At 35.0% G+C, this 8,726-nt stretch overlaps 1 protein-coding gene across 1 annotated transcript in view; it reads right to left on the bottom strand.

The window, feature by feature from the left end:
* Positions 1 to 4,032, bottom strand: part of LOC122414858 (uncharacterized) — a 40,019-nt gene extending 35,987 nt beyond the window's left edge. The window contains exon 1 of the mRNA XM_043426462.1: positions 3,923 to 4,032. The gene's annotated coding sequence lies outside the window, so the exon portion shown is untranslated. The remainder of the gene's footprint in view (positions 1 to 3,922) is intronic.
* Between the last annotated feature and the right edge of the window lie 4,694 nt (positions 4,033 to 8,726).

Here is an 8,726-nt window from a genome sequence, read left to right on the forward strand (position 1 = left end):
CTCCATGGTTTTCAATGTCTAGGCATGTTTCTTCATGGTTTTCGTGGTCTAGGATAATTCTTCCATGGGTTTTGATGTCTAAGTATATGCCTTCATGGTTTTCGATGTCTGGATATGTTCCTACGTGGTTTTCGTGGTCCAGGTATATTCCTCCATGGTTTTCGATGTATGGATATGTTTTTCTATGGTTTTCGTGGTCTACGTAGATTCTTCCATGGTTTTCGTGGTCCAGGTATAGTTCTCCATGTTTTTCGTCGTCCAGGTATATTCCTCCATGGTTTTCAATGTCTAGGCATGTTTCATCATGGTTTTCGTGGTTCAGGTATATTCCTCCATGTTTTCCGATGTCTGGGTATGTTTCTCCATGGTTTTCGTGGTCTAAATTGATGGTTCCACAGTTTTCGATGGCTAGGTCTGAGTTTCCATAGTTTTTGTTTTCTAGGTATATTTCTTCATCATTTCCGTGATCTAGGTCGATGACTCCATACTTTTCGATGTCTAGGTATGTGTCTATATATTTTTCAATGTCTAGGTATATTCCTCCATGGTTTTGGATGTCCAGGTATATTTCTTCATAGTTTTAAATGTCTACGTATGTTCCTTCATGGTTTTCGTGGTCCAGGTATATTCCGTCATGGCTTTTGATGCTAGGTCAACAATTCCATAGTTTTCGATGTTTGGTTATGGTTCTCCATGGTTTTCATGGTCTAGGTCGACGGTTCCATTGTTTTCGATGTCTACATCGACAGCTCCATGGTTTTCGATGGCTAGGTATATTTCTCCATGGCTTTCGTCGCCTTGGTATGTTTCTTCATGCTTTTCGAGGTCTAGATCAACGGCTCCGTAGTTTTCAATGTCCAGGTATGTTTTCCCATTGTTTTCGTGGACTAGGTTGACGACTTCATAGTTTTCACTATCCCGGTCGATAGCTCCATAGTTTCCGATGTTAAGGTGAATTTGTCAATGGTTCCCGATATGAAAGTCAATGGCTCCATAGTTTCCGATAGTGTGGTGAGTTTTTCTAAGCTTTTCGATATCTAGGTCGTCGGCTCTATAGTTTACGATGTCTAGTTTGGCGACTATAGGGTTTTCGATGTCTAGGTGGATGCCTTCGTATTTTTCAATATATATTCGCCAATTTTATATTTCCCGATATTTAGGTAAACGGTGCAATGGTTTACGATACATTTCCTCATAGTTATCGATATCTAGATCTGCGATTTAATAGTTTGCATTGACGAGGCAGGTTCAGACGTTACAGAAGACCATTAAAAAAATATCACTGGACACCAATAACCATAAAGCTGTGGTCTTAGACATTGAATACCATGGAAACATCTCCTTGGACATTGCAAACCATTGACAGTATCCATGTCAACATGGAATCCATGAATGAAAAGAAGATAGTTTCAAAAATCATTTTTCCAAGTAAACAAGTGGAACTTTTCAAAAAAAGGAATAGGAAATGAAAATATCATCCCATTGCATAGGAATTTCCCAATCTTTCATTGGAAAATTCGATTTGCTGAATGGATAATCAAAATCGTCACCATTATTGCTTGTAAAAGGTTTCAACTCACATGAACATAACCGCACAGTTTTCGTCCGTCTATATAGAAAAATTGGCTGTGTCGATTGCTTTTGGCACATAGAGAAAAGCACTCAACTTGAAACAAATCGTTTTAAAAATTTTCGTCGAAGACGATGAATGTATTTTTTTTCTTAAGTAAATATTGTCACGCCTCTAAAAAATAAGCTAAATTAGAAAAAAAAATAATTGACAAAGTAAAAAAAGAACGCCAATTATTAAAAGGTCGCGACCGTAGTTTCCAATAATTTTCTATATTTGTATTATCAATAAAAAACTTCAAAATAGAAAAAAAAATGAGATCGTTTTCTGAAGTTGACAAATATAGTGAATGAAAGACGATTCCTATATAGTTGTCACGTCTCGCAAAAAGAAGTGAAATCAGTAAATATTAAAACTTCAAAAAGTAAAAAAGGCACGCCAAGTATTAAAAGGTCGTGACCGTCGTTTTAAATGATTTTCTATATTCGCATTGTCAATAAATAAATTTTAAAAAATGTTTAACTGTGAAAAAATATGAGATCTATTGTAACATATACAGTGAATGAATTACGTTTCCTGTAGGAATTCTGAATTTTGGAAATAAAAAAAAAATGAGATCATTTTCTAACGTAGCCAAGTACAGTGAATGAATTAAGGTTCTTGTGGAATTCATTCGTGTACACTTTTAGCCCTAATCCCTCACTTATTCATAAAAATTTTCCAGCAAACGTCACAGAGCAACAAAGGTTTCTCGAATGATTCTGCAATTATTAAGAGATTATCATCTGTTTTTATGCTAGCACGGGTTATAAACTTAAAACAGTTTACGCGTACAAGTGCATGCATTGTATCTATACGATGAACTGCACAAATTCATTTTCAACATTACACACAAGCTTGGCGTGCATGGTTTTCAATCGGAAGCTCGGCGAAGGAATGCCTCATCCGTCCATATATTTGAAGAAAACTTGATGATCCTCTCATGTAATTGTTTTTTAATTTGCCATCCCTTTTCCATCCAACTATTTTATTGAGTAGTTCGACGTAAGATCTCGCGCTGTGTACACAAAGAAAAATATCTATTCTTGACCAGTTTGACTGATAAATTCATTACTCCAAAAGTTTCGTATTCAACGCGTTTTCTTTTCTCAAATCAATGTTTACACAGCTTACTTCTTTGTTCATCCATTTCAATACTTGTGTAATTCATCCAATCATCTGCCCATTTGGTAAAAAAAAGAGTGTACGGACAAACGAGTGAAAGTGACGCGTCGATAAATTAAAATGCGTATGGGCATGAAAGAATGGCCGTATCTATCCGTACAAGATAAAGGCATATAAAGGGATTGATTGATTTCATTTCTTTATCCGTTCGTTTAATTGTTCAATTTTATCCACAAATTTCACCCATCTATATTGTTTACCAAATCATTATATAACAGGGCCCCTCTTATTTTATTGGGGGATCGGTTTTTTTCACACTCGTTCATACAATTCTAATTAATTATTGTTTTCATAGTAAATTTAAACAATTGTCTCTTCCCGAGCTTCCGATTGAAAACCATGCACGCCAAGCTTGTGTGTAATGTTGAAAATGAATTTGTGCAGTTCATCGTATAGATACAATGCATGCACTTGTACGCGTAAACTGTTTTAAGTTTATAACCCGTGCTAGCATAAAAACAGATGATAATCTCTTAATAATTGCAGAATCATTCGAGAAACCTTTGTTGCTCTGTGACGTTTGCTGGAAAATTTTTATGAATAAGTGAGGGATTAGGGCTAAAAGTGTACACGAATGAATTCCACAAGAACCTTAATTCATTCACTGTACTTGGCTACGTTAGAAAATGATCTCATTTTTTTTTATTTCCAAAATTCAGAATTCCTACAGGAAACGTAATTCATTCACTGTATTATCACTATACTTTAGAATGCTGCGCTCGTCTCAAACAGTTGCCTGTTTACAGTGTTGTCACAATTGACGTCCTTCTGAGCATTCATTTGTATGCTCGTATATGTGCGTACGGCATGAAGATGTCTTCTAGCAGGGGCGTACGCAAAACAAAAAATATAAAAATTCCAAAATCACGAGCAATTATGAAATTTTAGTAAAATGTCGTAAGCATACATTTTTTACTGATAAATAACTTCAATTTGAAGGATTTTTGGGACATTTCACAACGAATAATGTTCACACAGCAAAGGGGCTGCATTCTATTTTTTATACGGCACTTAGCTATCGAACTACGTTAAGGAAACATTGAGTTGATTTTCCTTGGAAGTTTTCTATAGTATATACTGAGTGCGTTAATCACTTCGTAAAGTTTGAATCCAATAGAGATTACTTACCTGTAAAAAGTGATGTCAAATGTCGATGAACTATTTTAAGTAATCACCCCACAATATTTAACTTGATTGTTTCTGTGCAGTTTCTGCAGAAAATAAGTATCTGCAATACCGCATGATAAATTAAGGTATATTTATAAGATGATTAATCAGCAGAACATGAAAGAATGGACTTAACTTTAAATGAATTTTTATTCTAAAAGTTTGTCCACTGCACATGGGCAATCTTCTTACTTGTTAGTAAATGTGCACCGATTATTTTCCTATTACCTCCAACTTTTCTTTAACAATTAAATTAGTATACACGTTTTGAACAAGTTGAAACACACAAAAACTAATTTATGGCTGGAAATAGAGGATCATGGAGTATAGTTCATTAACCCACTTACCGTATTCCAGTATTCACTTACATTATGAAAAGTAAATAGACACTGTGAAGTTCTCATATCTTTTTTACAGAAAGGAACACATATCTTTTCACCACACGTGTGCGGAACTTCCCGAAATCAGACGGTTGAATTTTCGGTGTATGTGTGGTGAAAAATAGTATACACTCCACAGGAGTGAAATTAGACTACCTCTCAAACCGCGTGTTTATCACCTTCGCTTTGGCTCGGGTCCCAATTTTGCTCGCGGTTAGAAGTAGTCTACTTTTCCTCCCTAGGTGCGTAATCAAGAGACTCGGTAGAGTCTCGGGACAAGTACATTGACAGCCCTGTCGTCTGCTGGCCCGAGGCTCTTGCCGAGTATACTTTCTCTGAATAAAACGATTCGCCGTGGTGGGGGTAAAATTGGCAAGTGATTTTTTTGAATTACCGAAGTTATGAGTCATCTGAGGCTTTGAAAATTGAACTTTCAGCTAATTAAGAAATTCTCTTTCGATTGCGCCCAAAATCAACACGATCGGTGGCGTAATTGCTGAGAAAAAACTTTGCACGGGCTCAAGATTATGCAAAAGTTACTGACACATCACGAGTTCGACGTATACGTATACGCGTTTTGACATAGTTAGTGGTAGTAGAGTTGTTGCCTCTACGCATTCTGATTGGCTCAACGATGTCGGCTCCTCCAGCTGCTAGGCCGACCGCGGGTGAGGCTCAAGTGTTAGAAGGCCTAAAATAGCGAACAGGCATTCTGTATATCTATATATGCGTTATACAGAATGCCTGTTCGCCATTTTAGGCCTTCTAACTTTTGAGTCTTACCCCGACCGCGCTCAGACTCCGTAAATATTATATATATATATAAACCATGTGTCAGTTTTCGATCATCGTATAAACAAACGGAGTTTTGTCATTATGGAATGCGTGTGGAATATATAAAAAAAACTTTCGTCATCTAACCAAGTGCATAGTACTACAACCTGTGGAATGCTAAACTAAACCGGTATAAAAGCAGTCGCGTAAATGTAGTCTGGTGTGTGAAAAAGAATAAAATAAAAAAATACGCGGTGCATGTCGACGAAACTTTTTAAGATTTCATTAATTCGTTTGACTGAAAATAAGTTTATCATTTATATCATTTGTGAATATAGGTTATAAGATATCAATACATCGATACGCACATCCGAAACCACCCGAGACTTGTTTTCATACTGAACGTCATTTTGACAGGTGAGGTTATGATCCCTAATGTGCTGTTGTGTGCGGACTCTAATTAATAAATGAAAATGGTTAGTGAAAATTGGTTAATGTATATTTTGTTAAAACTTGTGGTATACTAAACCGGTATAAAAGCGGCCGCGTAAATGTAGACTGTGATCTGTGTGTGCAAATAAAACATATAAAAAAATGCGCGGTTCATATATATGTCAACGAAACTTTTCAAGATTTCATTATTTCGTTCGATTGGAAATAAGTGTCAACTGAGATAATCTTTCAATTAAACCAGAGTTCGCGGAATATTGTCCAGTGTAAATATATCATCAGTTGCGTGATTACATATCATGTGTAATAATGTAGGTCATATATACGAGTTCCCTTTGATAGCTGTGTGGTAACGAACCGGCCGGGGTTTGACGTTACGAAGTGTGGGACAAATGTAGCAAACGTTCGCATAGTTAGTGAATAATATAAATAAGGCAAATCAGTTTATCAAAATAGGTCTGGAAGTTGTAAGAAAAAATGTTCGTCAACCTATAACGTCAAATTTTCTTTTTGCGATCTGAAATATTATGGTTGATAATTAATAAAACAAGAACACACGGAACTGTTAGTATATATATAATGTAAGAAACTCCAATCGAATAAATGTTTTCTAATTTATTTCTTGTGTCATCGGTATTTTTGAATATTCCCACATTTTGCTTCCTATTGAGATTGGCTCTGCTCTTTCCGATCCTTGTTTTGACTCCATCGGTTTGCAGCGGATCGATACATAGTATTAAATGGTTGCCTAATATGTGTCCTATAATTTTCTACTATTTCTTCATGCTGATTGTGGTAACATGATTCAAGTGGTTTCCGACTATGATCATCAATCGCACATTTTATATATCAGATTCTTAAAACAGTTTCTGGTGTTGATATAAGTGTTGTTATACTTTTTCCACCTGGTCTGTCGAGTAATAAATTTTGAAACTTCTTCCAAAAAGTCTTTGGATGCTTATTTTGCTGATGATATGAAAAGTCGTATCTTGGGAATGCTGTATGCAAACACAAATTTTGATAACAAAACTTATGGAATGACATGTATGTTGAGTATTTCCACTTTGCAAACTACAAATATGGAATTATTATAAAAAAAATTCATTCGAATAAGTCTACTGTTGCTCAGTTTTGGATGCGATCAAATATAATGCCAACCAACATCCCCAGAAACTTACAGAATTGCTGAATGCAATGTGCGCTATGTCATTTTAATGTAATATCATGACTTTTGACAACTTTTCATTATAATGCTGTAAATTCGGATCATTGACATACTGCAAAAATCTGCAAACTATACAATTTAAATACTGTGCCATTCATTTTACATTTTGACTCTAACTGTAACATATATATGAAGTAAAAAATTGATTATAAAAGTCTTCAGTTGCTCATTTATGGATAGATTTGAAATTGCTGTCTTCGAAGCTCATCGCGCAGATACATTGACTCTGAAATTTCTGTGGATAAATATATATGCGACGGATCACCCCTTATCTTTGATTATGGTAATATGTAATGGAACTTGGTTCGGCAAGGTTTTAAGTGTTCCTTTTCAAATAGTATTGAAGTTTGTATGACTGATACACAGCGAATACTTCCAAACTTTGATATTTCTGTGTTGCAGCATGTGTGCCAATCATTCAAATCATTTACTCCAACCGTATCATGTAATCTAGAAAATTTATCACAAAAGTCTTCCGCTTTTCTAAATACTTCAATTTTCCTTTTTCTACTCCATTGTGAGTTTTCGAATTTCTAAATTCATTTCTGAATTGTTCTGAAATGGTTTTCCTCCAAAACCAATGCAGGTACCTTAAACGTCTTTGAATTCTGTTGCTCTGTTGAATTAAGTTCGCTTAGTTTTTTTTGCTGCTTTGAGTTCTGGCATAATAAATGTTAGAAGTTTTCAGGTACTTTTTTTCAGCAACTATCAAACTGTGGATAATTGGATCTCAGCGGCCACTTGCAAACTTTGGAAATATATTTCATTGGGGGCACGTTTTGGATGAAATGAAATCTCTAGATTCAGAATGCAAAAGCGACATTCAAAGTGGGCAAATCTGTTGGATTTTTCGTGTCTTGAATTTGATCTATCTTTCATTTGAATTTTGAAGAAAAGGGATAAATAAAATCTGTTCTATTAAGGAAATCTTTACGTCAGTTGTTTCTTGGTATGAAGACTTGGAAAAAATCGGCAAAGGCCAAGGACAGACCGGTGACGAAATATTTCCAGTACAATTTTGACGAAAAATAGATCTTATTTCGTGGAAACCAACGTTATAAGCCGAAAATCATATTACGGCCCACAACACGCATTTCTTCATGCTCTTGGGTTCCCAATAGACAAAACATATTAGAAGACAAGGAGAAAAATCACCAAAGTCCAAGACCAAACCAGTGCCGAAATATTTTCAGTACAATTTTGAAGAAAAATTGGTCTTTTACGTGGAAACCAACATTATAAACCGAAATTCATTTCTCGGGCCTATCATCCCGGATTCCTCTATGCTGTTGAGTTCCTAATAGGCATAACATATTAGAGTATAAGGAAAAAAATCGCCAAAGTTCAAGGGCAGTCTTGTGACGAAATATCTTCACTACAATTTTTACGAAAAATTGGTTTTCTATGGTGGAAACCAACTTTATAAGCCAAACATCATACCGAGGGAAAATAAGATTGGGAAAAGTACATTTATGGTCCCTTATTTGCTGATAATTTCATGAAAAAGATTATCCCATAAAAATTGTTCGTATGAGAATGGAATCTATAAAAATATACTAAGCAAATAATTCATAGAAATTTATACTAAAATCCTATAACCGTCATAACATAAATGAGGAACTTTTGAGAAAAAAGGCGTGATATCAAACCGTAAACTTCCCCTAGGGAAAAAAAGGTTGGGACAAGTACATTGATGGTCTCTTGTTTCTGGATGACATAGAAAAAAGACTCAGAACCAGGAAAAAAATTCTATAGAAATAATAAACGAAAAATTGAAAAGTTCAAAAAAATTTAACAAAAATAAAAAATAATCGAAAAAAATTCTGTAAAGAAAAATAAAAAATTTTCAAAAAATTCATAAATATTGGACAAATGGAAAAATGTACTATCCAAGTTACATGCAGTATAAAAATGTATGATATCAATTGGAGGCCAA

The sequence above is a fragment of the Venturia canescens genome, chromosome 8 (assembly GCF_019457755.1).
Source record: "Venturia canescens isolate UGA chromosome 8, ASM1945775v1, whole genome shotgun sequence".
NCBI lineage: Eukaryota > Metazoa > Arthropoda > Insecta > Hymenoptera > Ichneumonidae > Venturia > Venturia canescens.